The sequence below is a fragment of the Pelodiscus sinensis genome, chromosome 30, assembly GCF_052426305.1.
Source record: "Pelodiscus sinensis isolate ZL-2025 chromosome 30, ASM5242630v1, whole genome shotgun sequence".
Taxonomy (NCBI): domain Eukaryota; kingdom Metazoa; phylum Chordata; order Testudines; family Trionychidae; genus Pelodiscus; species Pelodiscus sinensis.
The window spans coordinates 15,714,305-15,737,938 of NC_143081.1; the positions used below are offsets into that span (position 1 = coordinate 15,714,305).

Here is a 23,634-nt window from a genome sequence, read left to right on the forward strand (position 1 = left end):
TGTCTCGCTGGCCGGTTACACAATCCCAGAGCCCGGGAAACACTGAGGCCAAATAAACATCCCGAGAGCAAGGGGCGAAGTCCTTCCCCCTGGCGCTGGAACGGGCCCGGCTACAGGGGGGTCCGGCTGCAGCTGCCTCTGGGGTGGGGCCCAGCTGGCAGGAAACAGCTGCCCAGTCCCGGCCTGGAGGCTCTGGGCCATGGGGCTGGAATTTGGGGAGGGGCCCAGGGCTCAGATGTTGCCAGAGGAGATTTAGGCTCAGCTCTGCCTAGGGGATTCGGGAACCCAGGTCTCCACTTTCAGGGAGTCAGGGCTCCAAGCCGCTCTGGAAAGAGCCTGACCTGCCAGGCCTCAGTTTCCCCACCAGCCACACACCGGGGCTAGGGAGAGTGAGCGTGAGGGGGGAGGTGCAGGCCTGACTCGCAGCAGGGCGCCCCCTGCTGCTGTGCTGGGCCTTGGGGGTCGGCCCCCCACCTCGCACCGACCTGGGGCTCCCCGCTCCGGCCCCAGCTGGCCTGGCGTAAGGACCGGCCCGGCCGAGGGGAGGGCCGGGGCCTTCCCCAAGCGCTGGGAACCGTGGGCGGGGAAGGGATGTTTCACCAGGGCCCCTGGCAGGGCAGGCTGGGCCCCCGGCCAAGGGAGGCCCCGCGGGGAAATCGGGGGCCTGAGAACGCGGAGAGAACTCGCTCCGAACTTCCCGGGGCCGGCTCTCGAGAAAGGGGCTTTGCCCGTCCCCGGGGGCCCCGTCCGGCTGCCAGCGCGGCGCGGGCAGGTCCCCGAGGCCCGGCGGACACCCGGCCGGAGGGGGGGGGGCACATTGAGCGCAGGCTGCGGCTCTGTCGGGTGGCTTAGAGCAGGGCTCCGGGTCCCCGGCCGGCCGGGCGTGGGGAGGACAGGCTGGTGCCAGAGGACAGGGGCAGGGTCTGCTGGGGGGCCAAGAGCCAGCCGAGGTGCGAGAGGGATACACTCCTGTTCTGGGGTGTCACCAGCAGGGGGCGCTGTGGGGCAGGGAGCAGACAGGAGGTCCTGCAGGGGGCGCTTTCCCCTGGTTCAGGGGGCACTAGGGGGCGCTGTAGGGCAGGGAGCAGGAAAGAGGTCCTGCAGGGGGTGCTAGGGGGCGCTGTGGGGCAGGAAGCAGACAGGAGGTCCTGCAGGGGGCGCTTTCCCCTGGCTCAGGGGGCACTAGGGGGCGCTGTAGGGCAGGGAGCAGGAAAGAGGTCCTGCAGGGGGTGCTAGGGGGCGCTGTGGGGCAGGGAGCAGGAAGGAGGTCCTGCAGGGGGCGCTCTCCCCTGGCTCAGGGGGGCGCTGTAGGGCAGGGAGCAGGAAGGAGGTCCTGCAGGGGGCGCTCTCCCCTGGCTCTACGGCAGCACTAGGGGGCGCTGTGGGGCAGGGAGAGGGCAGGAGGCTCAGCAGGGGGCGCTCTCCCCTGGGAGGCCTGGCCCTGGGGCAGCAGTAGGGGGCACTGTGGGGCCAGGCTCAGCAGGGGACACACCCCCCTGGCTCTAAGGCAGCACTAGGGGGCGCTGTGGGGCAGGGAGCGGCAGGAGGCTCAGCAGGGGGCGCTCTCCCCTGGCAGGCCTGGCCCTGGGGCAGCGCTAGGGGGCAGGAGCGCCATGGTGGTGCTGGGAACCGGGCCCCAGCGTGGGAACCCCCGGCGGCCCAAGCAGCTGGCCTGTGGGGTAAGGAGGAGGGGGATGCCTGGGGGGGGGGCAGGAGAGGCCCCAGCGACAGAGGCTGCCCGGGGGGGGGGCTGGGGTGCCCCGGCCCTGCTCACTCCAGGCGCGCGCTCTCCAGGTGCACGGGCAGCCCCTGGGCGCAGGCCACGCGGACCCGGCCGCTGCCCACGGCCGCCCGGTATCGGCAGGCGCCGGGGCGGGACCCGGGCAGCGCCCGGCACACGGTGAGGCCGAGGGGCGTGGGGCTGTCGTACAGGTTACGGCCCACGTGGGCCCCCCCGCGGGCGCAGAGGGCCCGGAGCTGCGGGGCGGGCGCGTGCAGGAAGACGTTGCGCTGGCGGCAGAACCGGCGGGTCAGGCCCCGGAGCTCCATCATGCGGGCGCAGTAGAGCCGCTCGCTGGGGGCCTCCGTCTTGGGGAAGTCGACGTGGTGGGTCAGGAACTGCTGGTAGCTGGCGCCGTCGCTGGGCAGGGCCAGGGCGGCCAGCAGGGCCAGGGGCAGCAGGAGCGCGGGGCGGGGTCCCCCCGGGGCCATGGCGGGTCCGGCGCTGGATCCACCTGCCGCGGGGAGGGGAGATGGATGGAGACAGCCGGTGGAGAAAGGGTTTTGTACCCATCTTGAAGATGGGGAAACTGAGGCACGCGGTGGCTATGGCTCAGCTTTCCAGCTGGGCCCCCCGGGCGCGACCTCAGGGCCTGTAGGGGTTGCAAGTCCCATGCTAAGTGTGAAACCCCGAACCCCCAAAGCCCGGTGCTGAGAACTGGCCCCCACCCCAGCCCGCCCCAACTCTGCTCCGTTGGCTTGTCCATGAGGGGGCCACATGACCCGCTTGCCCCCGTCTGCCCCCCCCCCCCCAGGCAGGGGCTGGAACCGGAACCCAGGAGTCCTGGCTCCCCGCCCCTGTTGCTCTAACCACTAGCCCCCACTGCCGCGCCCGCCAGATCTCACCTGCTCTGCCTTCCGTCCGGGGTCAGGGCTGGAGTCTGCCCCCAGTCGCCCCCGCCCCGGCTGGGTCTGTCCTCACCCCCACCTGGGCCCCACAGAGCTCAGTCCCTACGTTTCCTTCCCCACCGGGGGTTATATGGGGCCCACAAGCCAGCTGGGGCGGGGCTGCTCCTCCCCCAACCACCCTAGTGGTGCGGGGGGAGGGAGAAGGGGGGCAGGGCTCTGAGAACCCCCCAGCCCAGAGCCTGGAGCTGTCCCTGTGACCATAGCCCTAGGCTGCTCCTGCTCCAACCACTAGACCCCATACCCCTCCCAGAGCTGGGAGAGACCCCAGGAGTCCCGGCTCCCAGCCCCTGCGCTAACCACTAGTTCCCCCTCCCCTCCCCCAGCCAGGTTCCAACCCGGGCCTCCGGGCCCCCCGCCCGTCCTGCCCAGTCCTGGCTTTGCCCCTTATCGGGGGCCCTGGGCACCCCACGACCCCAGCGCCCCGCCCAGCCCGGCTCTCCGTGGGCCCCTGCCAGGTCCCTGGGGGGGGGCAGCCTGGCCAGGGGGAGCCGCGACCTGCCCCACCTGCACCCCCGAACCACTGAGCACGGGGGAAGGGCGGGGACTGGAGGGGGGACGGGGGGGGGAGGGACCAGCTGCCAGCACCAGCCTGGCCTTGGGGCTTGGAGTTGTCTCTCCTGGGGCCAGACCCTGCCCAGGGCTGGTGGGGGGCTGGGAGCCAGGACTCCTGGGTTCTGTCCAGTTTGGGAAGGGGAGGGGGGTCTAGTGGTTAGAGCGGGGGGGGGGCAGGGCTGGGAGCCAGGACTCCTGGGTTCTGTCCAGTTTGGGAAGGGGAGGGGGGACTAGTGGTTAGAGCGGGGGGGGGGGCAGGGCTGGGAGCCAGGACTCCTGGGTTCTGTCCAGTTTGGGAAGGGGAGGGGGGACTAGTGGTTAGAGCGGGGGGGGGGGGCAGGGCTGGGAGCCAGGACTCCTGGGTTCTCTCCCCAGCTCTGGGAGGGGAGTGGGGTCTAGTGGGTAGAGGGGGGGGCAGGGCTGGGAGCCAGGACTCCTGGGTTCTCTCCCCAGCTCTGGGAGGGGAGTGGGGTCTAGTGGGTAGAGGGGGGGGGGCAGGGCTGGGAGCCAGGACTCCTGGGTTCTCTCCCCAGCTCTGGGAGGGGAGTGGGGTCTAGTGGGTAGAGGGGGGGGCAGGGCTGGGAGCCAGGACTCCTGGGTTCTCTCCCCAGCTCTGGGAGGGGAGTGGGGTCTAGTGGGTAGAGGGGGGGGGGCAGGGCTGGGAGCCAGGACTCCTGGGTTCTCTCCAGTGGCCCTGGCTCTGGGGCCCTGCCCGGCCCCCCTGTGCCGGCTCCCGCCCCCTCCCCTGCAGGGACCCCAGTGCGGGGCAGGCCCAGATCCGACCCCCCCGGGGCTGCCCTCGGCCTGGAGCTGCCCCAGCCCCTGTCCCTGCTCCCAGCCCCCCGGCTCCGGTTGGCGGTTGGGCCGTTGCGGGGGAAGTGTCGCAAGCCAGGCAGGGCCGGGCTGGGCGGTTGGTGACTCCACAGGCTGGCGATGGGCCAACGGCTGCTCCCTCCCCACAGAGCCCAGGGCGACGTTCAGCGGCTCCGGGAGCCGGTCCCTGCTCCCGGAGCCCCCGCCGGCCCGGCCTCCAGCTGGGGTCCCCGCGTCTCCCCACCTACGCCTGGCTCGGGACCCCCGATTCCAGTCCCCAAGCCCCGGAGCCGGCCTGGGGGGCAGTCACAGTGCACAGCAAGGGGCCCCTCAGCCCTTCCCCCACCGCAGCCATGCTCCCCATAGCCGGAGGGTCCGAGAGGCTCGGCTACGGCGCGACCCGCCCCCGGCCCCCCAACACACGGACACGGCAGGTGCCGGGAAAGGGTTTTATTGCAGGAAGCGGTGCGGGAACCAAACTCAGCGCGGGAACCAAACTCCTGGACAGCTGGCCAGGCCCTGTCTGGGACCATCTTTGCCCCCCCCGCCCCCCAGGCCGAGTGTGGGCGGGGAGGGAGGCGGCAGCTGGACTGGGACAGGGGCGCTCAGCCAGGCGGGCGCAGGGCTCACGTGGAAGGTCTCGGTGCCAGCCGGAGGGTGGGCACCTGGAGCGTCGCTGGCGGGGCTGGAACCGGGTCCCGGCGTGGGAACCCCCGAGCTGCTGGGCTCGCACACGGGGTCAGGGGGGCACGGGATGTCCCGGGGGGCAGGGCCGGGGCAGAGAGGCTGCTCAGGTGCGAAGCGGGGACAGGGGACCCCTCTCCCCGCCCAGGGCCGCCGGGGGCTAGCTGCAGGTGACGCGGATGCGGCTCTGGAGGACGGAGGTGCGGTAGGCGCAGCGCCCAGGGATGCCGGAGGTCAGCTGGCACTTGGTGAGCTGGAAGCTGGCCAGGCTGGCGTAGACCTTGCCGAAGAGGCGTTTCCCCGCGCCCCGGCAGACGGCGTGGACGCGGGCGGCCGGCGCGTGGATGAAGACGTTGCTGGGCAGGCAGGTGGGACGGGTCAGGCCCCGGCGCAGCATCAGACGGTTGCAGTAGCCCTGGTCCGCGGGGGGGCCGGAGCGGGGGAAGTCGATGTGCCGGTTCGAGAACTGCCGGGGGCTCTCGCCGGCGCCGGGCTGGGCCAGGCTGGCCGCCAGCAGGACCAGGGGCAGGAGGAGCCAGGGGCGGGGTCCCCTCGCGGCCATGGTGGGTCTGGTGCGGTGACGAGCTGCAGGGGGGCAGGGGGAAATGGATGGAGGCAGGGTCTGCCTGCCCCCCTCCCCCTTCAGCCCCCCCAGATCTGTTCCCACCCTGGGCAGAGAGATGGGGCTGAGCTCTGTGGGCCCACAAGGGGGCAGCAGAGACACGCGGCCAACACTCCGCCAGGGTCCCCCAAACCGTGGGGGTGCTGGGTCCCCCTGTCAAATCCCCATTGCCCCAGGGCTGCCTCCCCACCAATTCACCGCCCCACAGCTGGGAGAGAACCACCCCCCCGAGCTCCAGCCTCGCCTCCACTTCACCCCCAGGGCATCCTGGCCCGCCCCTGCCCCGGCCCCAGGGTCGCCCAAAATCAGCATCCGGGAGCGGAGCCGGCTGGATAACGGAGTTCTGGTTCCGGGCGAGGGATGTGAATGGTTCACCGCTTAGCCTGTACGCCCAGGTAAGGTTAATCCATGGGGACTTGGAGCAGCTCTAACCACTAGCCCCTACAGCCCGTGCACGGCGAGAGCCCCCGAGCTGGTCTCGGCCATGCCCTGCTGTAACCACTAGCCCCTACAGCCTGTGCATGGCCAGAGCCCCCAAGCTGGTCCCGGCCATGCCCTGCTGTAACCACTAGCCCCTACAGCCCATGCACGGCGAGAGCCCCCGAGCTGGTCCCGGCCATGCCCTGCTGTAACCACTAGCCCCTACAGCCTGTGCATGGCCAGAGCCCCCAAGCTGGTCCCGGCCATGACCTGCGCTCTAACCACTAGCCCCTACAGCCCGTGCATGGCGAGAGCCCCCGAGCTGGTCCCGGCTGTGCCCTGCTGTAACCACTAGCCCCTACAGCCTGTGCATCGCCAGAGCCCCATGCGGATTCCTCCAATGCCCTGCCCTAACCACTTGCCCCTACAGCCCATGCACAGCGAGAGCCCCTGTGCTGGTTCCGGCTGTGCCCTGCTGTAACCACTAGCCCCTACAGCCCATGCACAGCGAGAGCCCCCGTGCTGGTTCTGGCTGTGCCCTGCTCTAACCACTAGCCCCTACAGCCCGTGCAAGGCTGGAGCCAGGGTTCCCGGCTCCTTTAACTGCCCCCATCTGATTTCCCAGCCGACTCTGCCAGGCGCCCTCCTGCCGGATCCCGCAGCCCCTCGGCACCCAACGCGAGCGGGCTCCTACCTGCCCTGGGCTGGGCTGTGGTGCTGTTGGCGAGTTGGCTCCGGGTCCCGGCTGAGATGGAGTCACTGAGCCCTCTGGCTCCGGGTCCCCTTATATGGAGCCGTGGGCACAGCTGGGGAGCAGGGGCGCTGATCTGTGGCCATAAAGAGCTGGCACCGGCTCGGTCAATATTTGCTGGGAGATACCTGATATGGGTCCTTGATCTGCCGGTGCGCCTCGCCCCCCCACCTCTGCCACTGCCCCTCACCCCACCCCACAGCCCTGCCCCCAACAGAGCGTCACCCCGGCCTCTGTCCTGACCCACATCCCCTTATTCTTCCATGTCCTCTCTCCATCCCCCATTCAACCCATCAGCTAGAACCCACGTCTCTGACACTCGGGTGACGCCCATCCCCCTGGCCTCTGGCCTCCATGCTCAGTCCCTGGCCCTCGGTCTCTTTCTCCGCCGGGCGCTGTTGGGGGGGTGCCTCTGCTGCCGGGAGCGTGTGTGTGATGCTGCAGCCCCCCCATCTCTCCTGGGATTGTGCTCCTGAGTCTTGTTGCAGCTGGTCCCGCCGGGCCCCCGGGGGCTGGAACCCCGTTAGGATGTGGGACTTTTCCGTGGTGGGTGGAGGGTTGAAGCTGAGCTGATTCCCGCCGTGGGCACAATCTAGCCAGGCAGGGATCCACCCGGGGGGAGCTGGTGGTCGGACACGACCCCCGCTCTGGCCAGCCCCCCAGAGGTCTGCTGGGAACATCTGAGCCTGAGGAGGGGGCAGGACCCGGCCCCACGGAGGAGGCTGCCCAACGGTGAGAAGGGACGATGGGAAGGACGGTGCGGGCAGGAAACGGCCCGGAGCCGATTGGCAGAGCCTGGCGCTGGGCGGGCGGGTTGTTTGATTTTACTTAGTAACTTCCTTTGATCTGTCTGTTTGCACTGCAGCCCTTGGCCAGACTGCGCCCTGGAGAGCGTGACGTGGGTGGGTCCAGAAAGCAGGGCAAACAGCTGGTACCGGGACGGGAGCCCGGCTGGGGACCTCACTCCTGCAAACGCTAGCAGGCTGCTCTGGGTACCACTCGGATACGGCGCGAGGCGGGTGATGGGGGTTCGAGATCGGGGCCCGTCGGGATGAGTGAGCCCAGACCCGGTCGAGATCGGGGCCCGTGGGGCCGGGTGAGCCCAGAACCGGCCGAGATCGGGGCCCGTGGGGCCGGGTGAGACCAGACCCGGCCGAGATCGGGGCCCGTGGGGCCGGGTGAGCCCAGACCCGGCCGAGATCGGGGCCCGTGGGGCCGGGGGAGCCCAGACCCGGTCGAGATCGGGGCCCGTGGGGCCGGGTGAGCCCAGAACCGGCCGAGATCGGGGCCTGTGGGGTCGGGTGAGCCCAGACCCGGATGAGATCAGGGCCCGTGGGGCCGGGGGAGCCCAGACCCGGATGAGATTAGGGCCCGTGGAGCCGGGGGAGCCCAGACCCGGCCGAGATTGGGGCCCGTGGGGCCGGGTGAGCCCAGACCCGGCCGAGATCGGGGCCCGTGGGGTCGGGTGAGCCCAGACCCGGCTGAGATCAGGGCCTGTGGGGTCGGGTGAGCCCAGACCCGGCTGAGATCGGGGCCCGTGGGGTCGGGGGAGCCCAGAACCGGCCGAGATCGGGGCCTGTGGGGCCGGGTGAGCCCAGACCCGGCTGAGATCGGGGCCCGTGGGGTCGGGTGAGCCCAGACCCGGCTGAGATCGGGGCCCGTGGGGTCGGGTGAGCCCAGACCCGGCTGAGATCAGGGCCCGTGGGGCCGGGTGAGCCCAGAACCGGCCGAGATCGGGGCCTGTGGGGCCGGGTGAGCCCAGACCCGGCTGAGATCAGGGCCTGTGGGGTCGGGTGAGCCCAGACCCGGCTGAGATCGGGGCCCGTGGGGTCGGGGGAGCCCAGAACCGGCCGAGATCGGGGCCCGTGGGGTCGGGTGAGCCCAGACCCGGCTGAGATCAGGGCCTGTGGGGTCGGGTGAGCCCAGACCCGGCTGAGATCGGGGCCCGTGGGGTCGGGGGAGCCCAGAACCGGCCGAGATTGGGGCCCGTGGGGCCGGGTGAGCCCAGACCCGGATGAGATCAGGGCCCGTGGGGCCGGGTGAGCCCAGACCCGGCTGAGATCGGGGCCCGTGGGGCCGGGTGAGCCCAGACCCGGCCGAGATCGGGGCCCGTGGGGCCGGGTGAGCCCAGACCCGGATGAGATCGGGGCCCGTGGGGCCGGGTGAGCCCAGACCCGGCTGAGATCGGGGCCCGTGGGGCCGGGTGAGCCCAGACCCGGATGAGATCGGGGCCCGTGGGGTCGGGGGAGCCCAGACCCGGATGAGATCGGGGCCCGTGGGGCCGGGTGAGCCCAGACCCGGCTGAGATCGGGGCCCGTGGGGCCGGGTGAGCCCAGACCCGGATGAGATCGGGGCCCATGGGGCCGGGTGAGCCCAGACCCGGCTGAGATCGGGGCCCGTGGGGCCGGGTGAGCCCAGACCCGGATGAGATCGGGGCCCGTGGGGCCGGGTGAGCCCAGACCCGGATGAGATCAGGGCCCGTGGGGCCGGGTGAGCCCAGACCCGGCTGAGATCAGGGCCTGTGGGGTCGGGTGAGCCCAGACCCGGCTGAGATCGGGGCCCGTGGGGCCGGGTGAGCCCAGACCCGGATGAGATCGGGGCCCGTGGGGCCGGGGGAGCCCAGACCCGGCTGAGATCGGGGCCCGTGGGGCCGGGTGGGCCCAGACCCGGCCGAGATCGGGGCCCGTGGGGCCGGGTGAGCCCAGACCCGGCTGAGATCAGGGCCCGTGGGGCCGGGTGAGCCCAGACCCGGCCGAGATCGGGGCCCGTGGGGCCGGGTGAGCCCAGACCCGGCCGAGATCGGGGCCTGTGGGGCCGGGGGAGCCCAGACCCGGCTGAGATCGGGGCCTGTGGAGCCGGGGGAGCCCAGACCCGGCTGAGATCGGGGCCCGTGGAGCCGGGGGAGCCCAGACCCGGCTGAGATCGGGGCCTGTGGAGCCGGGGGAGCCCAGACCCGGCCGAGATCGGGGCCTGTGGAGCCGGGGGAGCCCAGACCCGGCTGAGATCGGGGCCCGTGGGGCCGGGGGAGCCCAGACCCGGCCGAGATCGGGGCCCGTGGGGCCGGGTGAGCCCAGACCCGGCTGAGATCGGGGCCCGTGGGGCCGGGTGAGCCCAGACCCGGATGAGATCGGGGCCCGTGGGGCCGGGGGAGCCCAGACCCGGATGAGATTAGGGCCCGTGGGGCCGGGGGAGCCCAGACCCGGCTGAGATCGGGGCCTGTGGAGCCGGGGGAGCCCAGACCCGGATGAGATCGGGGCCCGTGGGGCCGGGGGAGCCCAGACCCGGCTGAGATCGGGGCCCGTGGGGCCGGGGGAGCCCAGACCCGGCCGAGATCGGGGCCTGTGGAGCAGGGTGAGCCCAGACCCCAACGGAAGGAGAGACTCTCCCAGTTCTTTGTACCCGGGATGTTTGGGGAGCGTGTCGCTGGGCATGCTGGGTAATTGCTCAGCTGAATGGGGGAAATTCATGGCGGATTCTGCTCTGTCCTGCTCCCTCCCCCCCGCCCAGTTCTTACGGGAACGTTGCCGCTTCCTCGTCCAGCATCCCCCGCCCCGTGCCCTGAGCCCGCACGCCAGGGAGAACAGCGGCTGCTCCTGCCCCACCTGGCTGCAGGGTCCCCGGGAGTGACTGGTGAGGCCCCCGCGGACTCAGGGCTCCGGGGTGCGGGAGCGAGGGCTTGGCGCCTCCGCCGGGAGAGCGGCTTATCGCTGGCCGGAAAGCCGCCTTTATCCGCCCAAGTGGGTCGTAAACTGAGTTAGGCACCAGCCGCCTCTTCCCTTATCTGCTCGGGCTGGGCGGGGGCGGGACCGGCCTCCCTCGCGGCCGGCAGGTGCACAGCACGGCCCGGGGCAGGCGTCCGGCGGCGGGAGGGGACGGCCCCGAGATCAAAGCCAGGGCGCGGGGCTCAAAGGGGGACCCGCCGGCTCTCGCCAGCCTCAGAAGAGCCCTTATCAGACGCCGTAAAGCCCTGAGAGCGGGCAACGTGGCACCTTCACCCCTTCCAGCCATCGCCCTCCTATGCACCCTGGCACCGCCGGCTCGCGGACGGGACGCCCCGCCCAGCGCCCCCGTTCCGGCCCGGGGACCAGCCCCGCTGCTTGGCACATACTGGCCAGGGTGTATGTGGGGGGGGGCTATCTTGCACCTCTTTTCTCGCAGCAGGGCCGGCTCCTTGGAGGCATGGCGGGGGCTCCGGCAGCTTTGGGGATGTTTGCAACCCGCCCCCTGCGTGCCAGCCCCTGCCACCGCGGCCGGGGCCGAGGCGCGACCCTCAACGTGCCGCGACACCCAGGGACCTCCCCGGCCTGCTGTCTGCTCAGGAACCATGGGGGGGGGGTATTCATGGTCTGTGGGGGACCTGCACTCTCCGAAGCCGAGAGCCTCCTCTCCAGAAACCGGGATGCAGCCTTTATTCTACTGTACATCTTAGAGTGACTGCCGGCCTTCTGGGCTGTCTGTCTGTCTGCCTGTCTGTCTGCCTGCCGGGCTGTCTGCCTACCGGCCTGCTGGGCTGGCTGTCTGTCTGCCTGTCTGTCTGCCTGCCGGCCTGCCGGGCTGTTTGTCTGTCTGCCTGCCGGGCTGTCTGCCTGTCTGTCTGCCTGCCGGGCTGTCTGCCTGTCTGTCTGCCGGGCTGTCTGTCTGTCTGCCTGCCGGGCTGTCTGCCTGTCTGCCTGCCGGGCTGTCTGCCTGTCTGTCTGCCTGGCGGGCTGTCTGTCTGTCTGCCTGCCGGGCTGCCAGGCTGTCTGTCTGTCTGCCTGCCGGGCTGCCGGGCTGTCTGCCTGTCTGTCTGCCTGCCGGGCTGTCTGCCTGCCGGGCTGTCTGCCTGTCTGTCTGCCTGCCGGGCTGTCTGTCTGTCTGCCTGCCGGGCTGTCTGCCTGCCGGGCTGTCTGCCTGTCTGCCTGCCGGGCTGTCTGCCTGTCTGTCTGCCTACTGGCCTGCCGGGCTGGCTGTCTGCCTGCCGGGCTGTCTGCCTGTCTGTCTGCCTACTGGCCTGCCGGGCTGTCTGTCTGCCTGCTGGCCTGCCGGGCTGTCTGTCTGTCTGTCTGCCTACTGGCCTGCCAGGCTGTCTGTCCGTCTGTCTGCCTGCCGGGCTGTCTGCCTGTCTGTCTGCCTACCGGCCTACTGGTCTGCCTGCTGGTCTGCCTGTCTGCCGGCCTGGGCCATCCCCTACATGCTTCCCCTCAGGGACCCCGTCCCCTGCTGGGCACCGTGTGTGCATACAAACAGCACACACACACACACACAGAGCAGACACAGAAACACACACACAGCAGACAGAGAAACACACAGACAGCAGACACACACACACACACAGCAGACACAGAAACACACACACAGCAGACACACACACACACAGCAGACACAGAAACACACACAGAGCAGACACACACACACAGCAGACACAGAAACACACACAGAGCAGACACACACACACACAGCAGACACAGAAACACACACACAGCAGACACACACACACAGACAGCAGACACAGAAACACACACAGACAGCAGACACACAAACACACACACAGAAGACACACACACAGCAGACAGAAACACACACACAGCAGACACACACACACAGACAGCAGACACAGAAACACACACAGACAGCAGACACACAAACACACACACAGAAGACACACCCTCACAGCAGACAGAAACACACACACAGCAGACACACACACACACACACAGCAGACAGAAACACACACACAGCAGACACACACACAGCAGACACACACACAGCAGACACACACACACACACACAGTCACTGTGGAGCAGCACAGGACGGCGGGAATCACACACAGCATGACACAGCCAACGGTGCCCACCCTCCCCGTTCCGTCACACCCGGTCTGTGCACCCCTCTCTGTGCAGGGGGCTGATGAACCAGGACCCCCTCCCCGGCTGTGGCCGCCAGTGCTGCAGTGCCCACGGAGAGACGCTTCTCACCTGGCCCCAAGCAGCTGCAGTGACGGGGCTGGGCTGCTCCCCTCTCCCCGGGGCAGCCTGCACCTTGAACCCCCCCAGCCCCACCCCGGGGCCACGATTCAAGTGCAGCCGGGACATCTGCGTTTCATTTTCCGCACTCCAGCCGTGAGCGAAGGAGCGAGCCGGGCGGGCGGCTCTACTGGTGATTCCACCCTGTTCGGGAAGCGCGCTGGGGAGGCGGGGGCCTGCACCCCGGGGTGGTCTGCTGCAGGCCTGTTCCTCCCATGGCGGCCACGGCGGGTTTGGTGTAGACGTGCACAAGCCAGGCGAGGGCTGTGTGGTGCTACTGGGTTGTGAGACGAGCCTACGAATCGCCACAACCACGGGTGTGTGCGCATGGGTGTGTGTGCACTGGTGTGTGCCCACGGGTGTGTGTGCACTGGTGTGTGTGCACTGGTGTGTGCCCATGGGTGTGTGTGCACGGGTGTGTGTGCACTGGTGTGTGCCCACGGGTGTGTGTGCACTGGTGTGTGCCCATGGGTGTGTGTGCACTGGTGTGTGTGCACTGGTGTGTGCCCATGGGTGTGTGTGCACGGGTGTGTGTGCACTGGTGTGTGCCCACGGGTGTGTGTGCACTGGTGTGTGCCCATGGGTGTGTGTGCACTGGTGTGTGCCCACAGGTGTGTGTGCACTGGTGTGTGTGCACTGGTGTGTGCCCATGGGTGTGTGTGCACGGGTGTGTGTGCACTGGTGTGTGCCCATGGGTGTGTGTGCACTGGTGTGTGCCCACGGGTGTGTGTGCACTGGTGTGTGCCCATGGGTGTGTGTGCACGGGTGTGTGTGCACTGGTGTGTGCCCACAGGTGTGTGTGCACGGGTGTGTGTGCGCCCATGGGTGTGTGTGCACGGGTGTGTGTGCACTGGTGTGTGTGCACGGGTGTGTGTGCACTGGTGTGTGCCCACGGGTGTGTGTGCACTGGTGTGTGCCCATGGGTGTGTGCGCACGGGTGTGTGCGCACGGGTGTGTGTGCACTGGTGTGTGCCCATGGGTGTGTGTGCACGGGTGTGTGTGCACGGGTGTGTGCCCATGGGTGTGTGTGCATGCACAGTGGGCCAGGCAAGGGCTGTGTGATGCTGCTGCATTGTGAGATGAGCCTACGAATCACCACAACCACTGGTGTGTGCATGACCCCTCGTTCGCAGTGGGCCAGGCGAGGCGTCTGTGGAAAGCTGGCGATTGGCTGCCTCTGTTTGTGCTGTTCCGACACAAGTGTCACTTGTGCGTCTGTAGTGACGAGGGCTGGTGCTGGACTTACACGTGTAACCCTTCTGCCAGGGAGCGCCGGCAGCAGCTGAGGCCGGGTTCAATATCTAGGGGTCCCTTTTCCTCCATTTCATCCAGAACCGGCTTGAGCCCCCACCCTGTAGCCTGAGAAATTCTCCCCCCGGGCGCCTCCGAGAGGCCGTGCTTCCCCCCTCGCAAGCACAGAGAAACTTTTAACGGGAGAGGGCGAGATTCCGCCCTGCGTAGGTCGCAGGGACCAGCCCTGACGACGTGGTGCAGGAAGGGGACACGACGGGCCCGAGGTCCCAGAGCAGAACCGGGATTGGACCCAAGGAGGGGAAATCCCTGGTGCCCGGTACACGCGCCCTCCCCCCGGCCTGGCTGGGATGTGACATGCGGCTTTGCAGGAGACCGGTTTCCCTTTCCGGTCGCATAAAACAACCCCGTGGGCGACAACAGCGTCTGTGAGGTCAGAGTCACCCGCACCCGACCCAGGAAAGGGACCGGGGGGAGGGACCCTTGAAAAGCCCCTCCCAACTCCCAGTGAAAACCGGGCTCAGCTCCTGGCTTACGACAGCCAGGCTCTGCGTGATGGATCCCAAAGGGGACAGCGCTCACCCTGCAAGCATTCTCAGCTGCACTGCGTACTGGGCGCTAGGGCGTTTGCAACGCTTCTCAAGCGCTCTCGGAGAGGACGTCCTTCACTAAGGGCTTGCAAAGGTTTTATTTCATCAAGGCAGGGACAGGCTCGGCTGCTTGAGCCATGCAGAGGAAATGCTCTGGCAGAAGATGGGGTGACATACTGAACACCGGGCATTGGTGGCAGCGGTGGGATGGGACGGGGCAGGTGGAGCGCACAGCCGGCAGCAGCATTAGAAACACCCCAGCAGTGTTGTTCCTGGGCCGAGTGGCCACCCTTTCTCCCGGGCAGGGCTGCGCTAGAGGCGCCGCAGGTACTGGACGGGCGACCCGTCGCGGCAGGCCAGGCGGATGCGGGCCGTGGTGGAGCTGCCCTGGTAGAGGCAGGGGCCCTTGGGCCGGCGGGTGCAGACGGTGAGCCGGAAGGTGCCCTGGCTGTCGCGGACGTCTGGCCCCTGGCTGGCCCCTGAGCGGCACACAGCTCTGAGCTGGGCCTCGCTGGCGTGGAGGAAGGTGTTCCTGGGCTGGCAGCGGATGCTGCGCCTCCCCATCATGGTGGTGCAGTAGCGCTGCTCGTTCTCCGCCCACGACTTGGGGAAGTCCACGTGCTGCTTGAGGAATTTGTCATACGGGGTGTTCGCCGTGGAGCGGGGGAGGCAGAGCAGGGACAGGAGAGCCAGGCGGGATCCCTGTGGGGCCATGGTGGGGCCAGCGGCAGGTCCGTCTGTGTGGGGAGAACGGTGAGCAATGGGGGGTGGCACTCGCACGCAGCTCAGCGCGGACGGTTGGTTCAGGGCAGCCAGAGATCACAATATTTGGCAACAGAAGAACTAGGGGCCACCAATGGAAATGAATGGGAATACAACACACAAAGGGACTTTTCTTCACTCCGCGCACAGTCAACCTGCGGAACTCCTCGCCGGAGGATGTGGTGAAGACCAGGACTTCCACAGGGTTCAGAAAGGGACTAGATAAGTTCCTGGAGGACAGGTCCGACAGTGGCTATTAGCCAGGATGGGCAGGGCTGGTGTCCCCGGCCTTTCTTAGGGGCTGGGAATGAGCGACCGGGGAGGGGTCACTGGATGGGTCCCGGCTCTGTTCCCTCCCTCTGGGGCACCTGGCGCTGGCCGCGGCCGGCAGACAGGACACTGGGCCGGACGGACCTTCGGGTGGCCAAGTCTCTGGTTCCTGTCCCTGGTGGCCACTAAAAGTCTGGTTGGTGGGGCTGGAGCCTGCCCTACCCAGCCCCTCGCGGCTCCCAGGAAGCAGCCACGTGTCCCTCCGGCTTCTAGGAGGCAGCATGACCCCACGGGCAGCCCCCGCTCCCGACAGCGCCAACGGCCGCTGAGGGGGCTGGTTCCCAAGGCCCCCCGCCCCCGTGACTCACTGCCGAGTCCAAGCAGAACAGCTGCAAGAGGAGAACCCACGTTCCAGCCCTTCCTGTCGGGGGCTAAGGGGCTGGTGTTTCCCCCTGGACCGTCCTGGGCCTGACTCCTTGGGGCTCTCGGGCTCCGCCCACACACGGATTCACGGCTGGTGCCAGGGGCCAGGGCCATTGGCTGATGGGTTCTCAGCCGGCCCCGCCCAGCAGTCCTGGCTCCCGACCCCCGCCTGCTCTGACCCACCTGGGAAGCCCGTTGGACTTTGCCCCCAGCTGGGCCTGCTCCTCACCTTGCCCTGGGCTGGGAGCCGGCTCCGGCTCGGAGGTGAATGCGTCTGAGCCGTGCCCGGCTCCGGGGCCTGTTATATGCAGCCTGGGGCTGGGAGCTGCCCAACCAGCCGCTCCACAAACACAGCTGGAATGGGGGAATGCCCAGGCCATAAACCCGGATCATAGGGTTGGTAAATATTTGCTCTCAAATATCCGCCCAGGATCTGCCAGTGCCCCTCAGTTCCGCCCCTTTACTGGCACCCTCCGTCCCCACCCAAGCACCCGCCCCTCCCTCGACCCACCAGCCACGACCCATGTCTCTAATGTGCCAGGGACACCCATCACTGGGGCCTCTGGCCTCCAGGCTCTGCCCACGTTGCTTTCTCTGCTGGGGGCTCTTACTCTCTAGGGTCTCTGCTGCCCGGCTTGTCCCTGGCACTGTGTTTGTTGAGCCCCACGTATGCCGCCCAGACCCCAGCCGAGATCAGGGCCCCGTCGGGCCGGGCACTGCCCAGATCCCGACCGAAATCAGGGCCCCATTGGGACAGGAATCCTACTAGTGAGGCATGATTTCCTTTTACAGAAACCACGTTGACTTTTCCCCCACAAATTCTGTCCATCCATGTGTCTGACAAGTCTGTTCTGTGCTAGAGTTTCAACTAATTGGCCCGGTACTGACATACGACTTACCGGTCTGTAATTGCCAGGATCACCTCTAGAGCCCCTTTTAAATATTGGCGTCAGGTTAGCTATCGCCCAGTCATTGGGCAGGGAAGCCGATTTAAAGCACAGGTTACAAACCACAGCGAATAGTTCTGCATCTTCCATTTGATTCTTTCAGACTCTTGGGTGAACGCCGTCCGGTCCTGGGGACGTGTTACTGGTCAGTTGAGTAATTTGTTCTAAAACCTCCTCTAACGACACCTCAGTCTGGGACAATTCCTCAGATTTGTCCCCTACGAAGAATGGCTCAGGTTTGGGAATCTCCCCAATATCCTCAGCCGTGAAGACTGAAGCAAAGATTCATTGAGTTTCTCTGCAACGCCCTTCTAGTCTCTGAGTTCTCCTTTAGCATCTTGATCATCCAAGATCCGCACTGGCTGTTTAGCCGGCTTCCTGCTTCTGATGCACTTAACACATTTCACTCTTACTTTTTGAGTTCTTGGCTAGTTGTTCCTCAAACTCCTTCTTGGCTTTTCTTATTATACTAGCCAATAGCTTGTCATAAGACGGGATTTTCGGGTCTCTCCTCCATGTCTCTCTCTCCACCTCTTACTGCCTCCCCCCCCCCCCTCAGCTCTCCTCTGTCTCCTGCCTCTTTCTCCATCTCTCTCTTTCTTTTCTCCCCCTCCTGCCTCTCACTCGGAAGACTGCGGAGCCCAAACGGCACAGAAGTCAGCTGAGCGCCACAGCAGGAGGCGAAAGACGTGACTCAGGCAACAGCGCCGCCCAGGGGGAACAGCCAGCATTTCAGAGAGACAGACATTGAGCTACTATATATATGATTTTTATACATAATTTGACAACATTTATGCTCCTTTTTATTTTCCCCACTAGGGGTGTGTCTAGACTACAGGGTTTTGTCGACAAAACTCTACCTGCGTCTACACTGCCACTGAGGTATGTCGACATAACATCGACAAAACTCAGCAGTTTTGTCGACGTATGTAAACCTCATTCTACGAGGAATAACGCCTTTTGTTGACAGAGTTCTGTCGATAGAAGGCATTATTGCATCTACACTGTCCTTTGCGTCCACACTGTCATGTCAACAAAGCGCCTTGCTTTGTCGACAGAACTGGCTGTAGTCTAGACGCTCTTTGTCGACAGAAGCTTTGTCGACAATATCTGTCGACAAAACTTCTGTTGACAAAACCTTGTAATCTAGACGTACCCTAGGAGTTGACTTCTGCTTTTTAAAAGATGCCTTTTTTATCTCTCCCTGTTTCTTTTACCTGATTATGAAGCCAGGGTGGCACTTGTTTGGTTCTCTTACTGTGTTTTTTTAATTTGGGGGTGTACGTTCAAATTGAACCTCTGTTAAGGTGTCTTTGAAACGTTTCCATGCAGCTTGCAGAGATTTTACTTTTGTCGCTGTGCCTTTTAATTTCTGTTTAACTAAGCTCCTCATTTGTGTGTATTTCCCCTTTCTGAAATTAAATGCCTCCGTTTTTTCCACCACAGGGATGTTACATTTTATTACATTATGGTCGCTATTTCCAAGCGGTCCCATTATATTTACCTCTCGGACCAGATCCTGCGCTCTACTCAGGACTAACTCAAGAATTGCCTCTCCCCTTGTGGGTTCCAGAACCAGCTGCTCCAAGAAGCCATTTAAGGTATCCAGGAATTTTATCTCAGCCTCCCATCCTGAGGTGATGGGGACAGTTGAAATCCCCCACTATTATTGAGGTTTTTTTAACTGTGGTAGCCCCTCTAAACTGGGTACCATGAGGAGTAATGGTAGTTCGCATTAGAAAGCCTAATTCGAACTACCGGTACACCTCGTGCCACGTGTAGCCGCGGGCACGGAGTCCGCTCTAAGGGGGATTTAAAAATGGCGGCGCCCGGCAAGTTGCAAATGAAGCCCGATATATTTAAATCCCGGGCTTCATTTGCAACTTCGAATGCCGACATTAGCCACCCTAGTTCGAACTAGGGGGCTAGTGTAGACAGACCCTCTGAGTGCACTTGTTCAAGATCTCCTCCTAAAAGGTAAGAGCTAGGAGCACCAGTTTTGGGGGGCACTTTCCCCTTGCCAGGGCCAGGGTTCGGTGGTGCCTGGAAAACAGGAAGTGCCGGGAATGGGGCTGGTTTCCAGCACATGGAAAGGGGGGGCAGAGAGAGGAGGGAGGCGATACTGGGAGTTTCCGTGGGGGGCAGCTGCAGCACCGAGAGAGCATCCAGCAGGGCTGGGGCTGCCCCCTCTTGCCTGCCAGCTCATGGGTTAGTACAATGGCTGCAGGGGGGCAGTTGAGGGGGCCGCTGGAGGAGGGCTGATTCCCCGACAGCCGGGGCAGGGTCCTGAAGGCTGGGGGGGACGGCCCATGAAGCCTGCTCCCCCCAAATCAGGCTGCAGGAGGGAGGGGTCACTGCCCTAAGCAAGACCCCCTGGAGCAGCCACAGCCTGGGAGGGGCAGCTGGAGGGCAGAGAGCCCCAACCCCCACCCTGGGTTCCCCTCTCCCAGGAGGAACTGCCCTCCGGGGAGTAGCTGCTGCTGGAGCAAAGCCACCCTGGTCACCCCGGCAGCTCCTGTGAGCCCCTGACCTCCTGCAGCCTGTTGTGGGGGGCACTGCATGGCCCACCTGCCTTGACTTCTGCACCCCCACCTCTGTCCACCCTGAGCCTCCCACTTTTATCCCCCAGCCCTGAGCCCCCGCTCTGTCCCCTCCACCCTGAGCCCCCCACCTCTGCCCCCTCCAACCTGAGCCCCCACCTCCTTACCCCTGCCCTGAGCCCTCCACCTCTGTACCCCTCCAACCTGAGCCCCCCACCTCTGTACCCCTGCCCTGAGCCCCCCTCCTCTGCCCCCTCAAACCTGAGCCCCCACCTCTGTACCCCTCCAACCTGAGCCCCCCACCTCCGAACCCCTTCCCTGAGCCCCCCACCTCTGCCCCCTCCAACCTGAGCCCCCACCTCCTTACCCCTGCCCTGAGCCCCCCACCTCTGCCCCTCCAACCTGAGCCCCCACCTCCGTACCCCTGCCCTGAGCCCCCCACCTCTACCCCCTCCAACCTGAGCCCCCACCTCCATACCCCTGCCCTGAGCCCCCCACCTCTGCCCCCTCCAACCTGAGCCCCCACCTCCATACCCCTGCCCTGAGCCCCCCACCTCCGAACCCCTGCCCTGAGCCCCCCACCTCTGCCCCCTCCACCCTGAGCCCCCCATCTCTGAACTCCTGCCCTGAGCCCCCCACCTCCGTCCCCTCCACTCTGAGCTCTCCATCTCTGTCCCCTCCACCCTCTTTACCCCCAAACTCTCGTGCCAGCCTTCCCTTTCCTGCATTTTTGAAAAACCCAACCATTGAAATAAAGCAGGAACATTTCTCATTTATTGTCCAAAAAAAATTACATCAGCGAAAGACCCGAATAGCGCTGGGAATAGCTGCTCGTGCTGCACAATGGGCACTAGGGTAGCAGTGGGTGGGGTGGGGATGGGGGTGCTGTACCACTGGGGGGAAGGGGCAGTTGCACTGAACCAGAGCACCTGGGGGTGCTGTGCAGAGCGAGGAGGTGGGGTGGCCGTGCCGCGGACGGAAGCGGCTACAGCATTCCGACAAAGTGCACGGGGCGCCGGTTCTCACAGGCCAGGCGGACGTGCCGGGTGGCGTTGCTGGCCTGATACCGGCAGGGCGGGGTCTGCGTGGGCCCCCGCAGCAGGCAGAGGGAGAGCTCGAAGGCGCGGACGCTGTCTTGCCAGTTCCGCCCTGGCACCGGGGTCCCCCCACGGCCGCAGACGTCGGTGACGGTGTCCTCGCTGGCGTGGATGAAGACGTTGAAGTGCTTGCAGACCGGTGTGGTCATGCCCCGGCGCTGCATCATCACGTCGCAGTAGGGAGCGACCGGGGTGCGGGGGTAATCGACGTGCTTCTGCACGAAAGCCGGGTACGTCTGCCCCTGGGCCAGAGCCAGCCCCACAGCCAGCGAGGCCAGTAGCAGCATCGGGTGAGCCATGGGCCAGGTCTCCCTGCCGTGGGGAGGAAGGAGGTGCATGGACAAGTGGGGCAGAGGGGGCGTGTCCCCTCCCATGAGCCCTGCACCCTCATCTCCTCCAGTCCCGGGCCCTGGGAGGTTTCAGCAACTTCCGCGCCCCCAGCACCCTGAGCCCCCAGCACCCCACGAGATGCACGTCTGGAGATGGAGCCTGGGGGCCCATCGTCTGACAGCCTGGCCAGCTGCGCAGTGCGTGACTCCAGGGATGGCTGTGGCGGGGGGAGCCCACCATGGGGGGGAAGGGGAGCCCCCGGCTCCGCAGGGCTCCGTGGAAATGGGCCCCGAAGGGCCGGACCCAGCCCAGGACTGCTCTGAAATTTCCCTCTGGGGTAGATGATGGGCCCCCCCCCCCAAGCTCATCGGTGGAGACCCCTCCCCCACTTGGCCTAGTGCTTTCACCCCTCCCCACCCGACAATCTCCCAGCCTGGCCCGGGAGGTTCAGGGGTCTGTAGCTGGGATTTGAAGGGACCTTCCAGAGATCAGTGCCCAAATCCCACAGGAGATCCCCTAACTCCCTTGGGCCCTGGCAAGCCAAGCCAGTGGCCCCCACCTGGAACAGCCCAGGCGTGGGGCTCCAAGGAGTCTGTGTCCCCCCCAGGGGCTGCCAGTCGGGGGTCGGCCCTGCTCTGCCTAGCTGGGGATACTGAGTCACCCTGTGGCCATCTCAGCCCAGCCCTGGCTCCGTTCCCCGGTACGGGGCACTTTGCCACGAGCCACCAGCCCCCGGAAGAGCCACGGTGAGTCGGCCCTGCCCTCTGCGCCGGCCTCTCGGGGACAGACACGGGCCGGGTAGAGTCCTGCTGCTCCCACCCCCCGTCCCTCCAGTGCCGCCTTTGCAGACTCAGTTTCCCTCAGTCCCTGCAATACGGTGGAAGTACCATGGCCCCCGTGTCACTGAACCCCCCTGTTACCTGTTTACCGGCTTCCTGAGGGCCGGGGAACGTCCGAGCGGCGGCTCCGGGTCCCGGCGAGATGAACGACGCTGCCTGCAGCCAGGCCGGGGCCGTGCGAGAAACGGGCTTGGAGTCACGGCCGGGAGAGCCCGTCAGGAGCCGGCGGAAGCAGAAGTGAGAGTCCTGCCCCGGGGCAGTGCTCTATAGAGCCTGGCCAGGCTGGGGGGCAGGGAGGGGAGAGGAGGGGCAGCTCCTTCCACAAAGGCCCCAGAGATGCTGGGCGGGTGTTCGGGGGAAGCTGGAATGGGGCTCTATATGCACAGTCCTGGTGCCCCCTTACAGGGCTGGCTCCTCACTGGGCGCCCTGGGTACTCATGAGCCACGACCCCCCCCCAGCCCTTCCCTGTGTGGGTCCCTGCCCAGGTCTGTGTGCCCTGAGGGCAGCGACCCAGCCAGGGCAGGGGCAGGCCTGCCTCCTAGTTCCCTTGGCCCAGCAGAGAGCGTGGGGGCCAGGTGCTGTCTCCCCAGTGCCCCAGAGCTGCAGGGAGTGGGGAGAGCTGGAGGGGAGCTGGGGGGCAGGGACTGGTTCAGGGGTGGGCAATCATTTTTGCCAGGGAGACACTTCAAAAACTTTTGAAGGAGCCCTGAGCCACCCCGGAAAGGGCGGGGCCAAAATGGGAAAGAGCAGGAGTGGGGGAGCCCTTTCTCCCTGTCCCACTAGGCACCCATGCCCTGGCAGAGGCTTGGCAGGCTCCCCCACCCCCAGGCCAACCAGGGTTCAAGTCCCTCGCCAGCCCGCACGTGCCAGTGTTAGACGTGCCGATGCACCGCGGCCCGGCTGCGTCTCTGTGCGCTCCAGGTCCAAATGTACTTAGCAGGCGGGTGGCGACTTCCAGATCCCTCCCTGAGGCGCCGTCCATGCTGCAGGCTGGTTTCGGAGCAAGCTTTCTCGGAAGCAATGAGCCCAGCTAGCCGGTTTCCAAACAGCGCGTCCACACGGCTGGGAAGCCTCCGAAACAGCCCGTGGCTGGGTCCCCAGAGTGGATGCGCGACCTCGACGTGGAGCCCAGGAGGCGCCGGGGAGGTGCTGCTGAGAACGGCCCTGGGGAGGGGCGACGGTTCAGCCGGGAGCCTGGCCCATCTCGGCTCAGAGCCGGCCCCGGGCGCTTGCCGACGGGCGTGTGCGGTGGGTTTTCCTTAACAGCCCCACTCTCCGCCAGTGGCTGGCCCTTTGGGATGCGGAGAACCTGTTTGGAGAGGGGGATGGGTTATAACCTCTCCCCTGTGTAAGGGGAGGCTTTGGGGTGGTAAGAGCAGGGCCGGATGGAGGCATGGGTGAGGCGGGCAGCTGCCAAGGTGCCAGCCGATGGGGGGCACCTGATGTCAGCTGTAAGGGGCACACAGCATCTCTTACAGCTGCCATCAGGCGCCGGGCATCCGGCTCCCGCAGCGCCGATCCGCCCGCATCCCCACGGCGCCGGCCAGCAGTGCCCTTCCCCCCACAGCCGCGGCGTCCTACACGGCCCGGCATGCACAGCAACAGCCGGGCCAGACTGGGCTGCGTGTCAGCGGCCATAGCCCCTAGATGATGGTGTCTGGGTCGGCGAGGCGGAGCAGCACTGGGTTGATGGACTTGACCACCTGCAGAGGGACACAGAAAACTGTGAATCACTGGGGCACCCGGGTGGCTGGGAGTGTTCGTTCCCTGGCACCGCCCCGTGTTCCACTCCCAGAAGCAATGCCCGCGGGCGGCGTGTAGTGTGGCTGGGACTGACCGAACCCTCCCGTGCGGGGCACTTTTGCCTCCTCCCCCCATGTTTTCCCTGGGGCGGCCCATCCCCTCCTTGCAGCCCTCCTCCCCCCCGGCCCAGTGGCCGGCGAGCGCTGTACCTGCATGAGCACCGCTCCGACGATGGATCTCCCCACGCTCAACTGGTCCCCGACGGATCAGTTGCTGTCCAGCATTGAGAGCTTCCAGAGGGCGATGGC

General features: G+C 66.3%; 4 pseudogenes across 2 annotated transcripts; all 4 read right to left on the reverse strand.

Moving 5' to 3' along the window:
* Positions 1 to 251: 251 nt before the first annotated feature.
* Positions 252 to 2,887, reverse strand: LOC142821056 (ribonuclease pseudogene; annotated as a pseudogene). Its single transcript, XR_016348076.1, has 2 exons — positions 2,626 to 2,887; positions 252 to 2,234 (listed from the first exon to the last, which is right to left on the reverse strand). The product of XR_016348076.1 is annotated as a ribonuclease pseudogene (transcript).
* Positions 2,888 to 4,897: 2,010 nt separating this feature from the next.
* LOC149521278 (ribonuclease pseudogene) lies at positions 4,898 to 6,608 on the reverse strand (annotated as a pseudogene). Its single transcript, XR_016348103.1, has 2 exons — positions 6,474 to 6,608; positions 4,898 to 5,322 (listed from the first exon to the last, which is right to left on the reverse strand). The product of XR_016348103.1 is annotated as a ribonuclease pseudogene (transcript).
* Positions 6,609 to 14,036: 7,428 nt separating this feature from the next.
* Positions 14,037 to 15,379, reverse strand: LOC106732910 (ribonuclease pseudogene; annotated as a pseudogene).
* A 4,922-nt stretch (positions 15,380 to 20,301) lies between these two features.
* Positions 20,302 to 20,712, reverse strand: LOC142821318 (ribonuclease pseudogene; annotated as a pseudogene).
* Positions 20,713 to 23,634: the final 2,922 nt, after the last annotated feature.